Raw genomic sequence first — 4,375 nt, 5'->3', positions numbered from 1 at the left:
TTGATTATTTGTTGTCTTTTATGGTCTCATATAAATTTTAGGATTCTTTACTTACTTCTGTAAAAAAATAATATTGGATTTTTTTAAAGATTTTTAATTTATTTATTTGACAGACAGAGATGACAAGCAGGCAGAGAGGCAGGCAGAGAGAGAAGAGGAAGCAGGCTTCCTGCTGAGCAGAGAGCCTGATGCGGGGCTCGATCCCAGGACCCTGGGATCATGACCTGAGCCGAAGGCAGCGGCTTAACCCACTGAGCCACCCAGGCGCCCCTAACATTGGATTTTTGATAGGAATTGGATTTACAGATGGTTTCCGGTAGTATGGACATTTTAACAATGTTAATTCTTACCATTCATAAATATGAGCTATCTTTCCATTTGTGTCTCCTTCAATTTCTTTATCAATGTCATAGTTTATGGAGTACAGATCTTTCATCTTTTTAGTTAAATCTACTCCTATTTTATTATTTTTGATGCTATTGTGAATTAGATTGTTTTCTTTATTTTTTCACTTATTTCATCATTAGAGTGTTAAAATGCTCCTGTCTTGTGCTTACTTTGGCAGCACATATACTAAAATTGGAATGATGCAGAGAAGATTAGCGTGATCACTGAACAAGGATGACATGAAAAACTGGGAAGCATTCCATATTAAAAAAAAATGAAACAAAACAAAATTCTTGTATTTTATATATTGATCTTGTATTTGGCAGCTTTACTAAATTTGTTTATTCAAATTTTTTTGTGAAGTTTTTAGGATTTTTTAACATGTAAGTTCATGTTATCCAAAAAAAGAAAATTTTACTTCTTCCTTTTTTTTTTTTTTTTTTTGGAGTCTCTTATTTCTTTGTGTTCCTTGTTTCTCTGGCTAGGACATCCAGTACTATGTCAAATGAGAGTAGTGAAAGTGGACACACTTGTCTTTTTTCTGATCTTTAAGGGGAAAACTTTCAAACTTTTTTGATTGAATATGAGATTAACTCTGGGCTTGCAATATATGTTTCTTCTTTAATGGATTTTTTAAATTATTTTTTAAATTTTTTATAAACTAATAATGTGTTTTTATCCCTAGGGGTACAGGTCTGTGAATCACCAGGTTTACACATTTCACAGCACTCACCATCACTCACCATAGCACCTGCCCTCCCCATCCTCTCCCAACACACCTCCCCACAGCAACCCTCAGTCTGTTTTGTGAGATTCAGTCTTTTATGGTTTGTCTCCCTCCCAATCCCATCTTCTTTTATTTTTCTTTTCGTATGCCCGAAACTGCCTATGCTGCATCTCTACTTCATCATATCAGGGAGATCATAGGATAGTTGTCTTTCTCAGATTGATTTATTTCGCCAAGCATAATACCCTCTAGTTCCATCCACGTCATCACAAATAGCAGGATTTCATTTCTTTTGATGGCTGCATAGTATTCCATTGTACATATATACCACATCTTATTTATTGATTCATCTGTTGAAGGACATTTAGGTTCTTTCCATAGTGTAACTATTGTGGACATTGCTGCTATAAACATTTGGGTGCATGTGCCCCTTCAGAATGCCACGTTTGTATCTGTAGGGTATATACCCAGTACTACAATCACTAGGTCATAGGGTAGTTCTATTTTCAGCTTTTTGAGGCACCTCCATGCTGTTTTCCAGAGTGGTTGCACCAGCTTGCATTCCAACGTACAGTGTAGGAGAGTTGCCCTTTCTCTACATCCTCGCCAGCATCTGTCATTGACTGACTTGTTCATTTTAGCCATTCTGAAAGGTGTGAGATGGTATCTCATTCTGGTTTTGATTTGTATTTCCCTGATGCCGAGTGATGTGGAGCATTTTTTCATGTGTCTGTTGGTCATTTGGATGTATTCTTTGCAGAAATGTCTGTTCATGTCCTCTGCCCATTTCTTCATTGGATTATTTGTTCTTAGGGTGTTGAGTTTGATAAGCTCTTTATAGATTTTGGATACTGGCCCTTTATCTGGTATGTCATTTGCCTACCTCAGATATCTTCTCCCAGATAACTTCTGACAGTCACCTTTTGGCTTTGTTAACTGTTTCCTTTGCTGGGCAAAAGCTTTTTGATCTTATGAAATCCCAATATTTCATTCTTACCCTTGCTTCCCTTGCCTTTGGCGATGTTCCTAGGAAGAAGTTGCTGCTGCTGAGGTCAATGAGGTTGCTACCTGTTCTCTCCTCAAAGATTTTGATGGATTCCTTTCTCACATTATGATTCTTCATCCATTTCCAGTCTATTTTCATGTATGGTGTAAGGAAATGGTCCAATTTCATTTTTCTGCATGTGGCTGTTCAATTTTCCCGACCCTAAGGCCAGTGGCTCCTTCTCTTCTCCGGGGGCGGCGTGCTGTGCCTTCCCCACACTTGCTCCTGGGGAGCGCTGTGACAGATGTGTGCAACCATGCTTCTCTCTCAGGTAGAGGGGATGCTAGGGCAAAGAGAATTTCCGTCCATGCGGGTATCTTCCACCGTGCTGTGGAGACTAGCTCAGGCAAGCAGCAGCATCCCCAAACCCAACTCTGATTTCCCAACGAAAGCTGTGCTTTCCCAGGGGAGATGCCCAGGCAAAGAGGCTTTCGCTGTATGCGGGTTTCTCCCACCGCGAGACTGGGCTCAGTCAAGCAGCAGCAGCCCTTAGAACATTTCTCAGCCAATGCTGTGCTTTTGCAGAGGCTTTGGCTTGGAGCGAACAGCACTTGCCTCTGCTTCCTCAGCAAGGCTTCCAGTCGCGTCAGGGAAGAAGAGCCGCGGGAGAGCTGGTGCCTCTTGGGCCTTGCTTTCCCGGGCTCCATGTTCGCGCCCGGGGTTCACCTTGCTAAGCTGAACTAAGCAGACACAGACACAACCCTGCAGCAGCGTGCGTGGCCTAGCATTGCACTCTATGCCAATTACCATCTCCTGGCGTAGGTAAGGCTTTGCCTTTTGCTCTGGCACTCAGGCAGACTCGGGGTCTAGGCCAGTGCCTTCAACACAGGAGAGAGGAGGTGACAGGATCCCTGCACTCGGCCTGTGTACTGTGATGGCGAACTGTGGGGGACTGTCTCTGTCTCCACTCCTTCCCCGGCACACCCACCTACCACCCACAACGCTGCCACATCTTGGTGGAAGACGGCATCTGACTGCCCGTTTCTCCATGGGGTTGTTTCTGTGAGTTCCGGGTATGGCATCTGGGGGCAAGCCCGTCTGCCCTTGGGACTGGTGGCCAAGGTGATGCTGTCCCATTGGGACCAGAGGCACAGGACAGGCCTGCCTTCTGCCCAGACTCCTTCCTCAGAGTGGAGCACGCGCCCCTGCCCTAGTCGTCCCCTCATGTCTCCTTGGCAGCCAGGCTTCCATCTCTCCGCACAGGGAGCGGGTGACACTTGTCTTGCCACTGGCCTGCTGTTCTTGCCACAGTGGTCAGGCTATCCTGCTTCCTGAGCATTTCCCGACCCCAAGGCCAAGGGCTCCTTCTCTTCCCTGGGGGCGGCGTGCTGTGCCTTCCCCACACTTGCTCCTGGGGAGCGCGGTGACAGACGTGTGCGACCATGCTTCTCTCTCAGGCAGAGGGGATGCTTGGGCAAAGAGTGTTTCGCTCCATGAGGGTATCTTCCACCGTGCTGCAGAGCCTACCTCAGGCAAGCAGCAGCAGGATCCCCAAACCCAACTCTTATGAAAAACTAATATTTTTAAATTTATTTTTTATTTATTTTCAGCATAACAGTATTCAGTCTTTCTGCACCACACCCAGTGCTCCATGCAAGCAGTGCCCTCTATAATACTCACCACCTGGTACCCAACCTCCCATCCCCCCGCCCCTTCAAAACCCTCAGATTGTTTTTCAGAGTCCATAGTCTCTCATGGTTCAGCTCCCCTTCCAATTTCCCCCACCTCCCTTCTTGTCTCTAACTCCCCATGTCCATGAAAAACTAATTTAAAAACATAAGTCAATCTTCCTTGTAAAAAAATTGACCTGAAAGTGCGTTTCTGCCACTTCTCTCCTGCATGATATGATAAAGAACGACAACGATACATGAATTATAGTTCGGGATATTGAAAAGCATAATAGCTTTATACCAACACTTGAGCTTTTATTTATTTATTTATTTATTTATTTATTGCTAACAAGATAGCTCGATTTGATATGCGGTTCCTGACAACCAACCTCAGAAATAATTTCATCTTCATGAGAAGTCAGAAAGAACCACAAACCAAACCTCAAAATAGATTCAAAGAGAAAATACTCTTTAAAAAATTTCCCTTCCTGGGGCACAGGAGTGGCTCAGTGAGTTAAAGCCTTTCCGTTTGGCTCAGGTCATGATCCTAGGGTCCTGGGATTGAGCCCCATGTAGGCGCTCTGCTCAGCGGGGAGCCTGCTTCCA

At 44.4% G+C, this 4,375-nt stretch overlaps 1 non-coding gene across 1 annotated transcript; it reads left to right on the top strand.

The window, feature by feature from the left end:
- The first annotated feature begins 549 nt into the window (after positions 1 to 549).
- LOC131808667 (U6 spliceosomal RNA) lies at positions 550 to 656 on the top strand. The gene has a single exon (XR_009344876.1). It is a non-coding gene; the product is annotated as a U6 spliceosomal RNA (small nuclear RNA).
- The last annotated feature ends 3,719 nt before the right edge of the window (positions 657 to 4,375 follow it).

The sequence above is a fragment of the Mustela lutreola genome, chromosome 9, assembly GCF_030435805.1.
Source record: "Mustela lutreola isolate mMusLut2 chromosome 9, mMusLut2.pri, whole genome shotgun sequence".
Taxonomy (NCBI): domain Eukaryota; kingdom Metazoa; phylum Chordata; class Mammalia; order Carnivora; family Mustelidae; genus Mustela; species Mustela lutreola.
The sequence above is the reverse complement of the archived record's forward strand: the minus strand, read 5'-3'. Positions and strand labels throughout refer to the sequence as shown.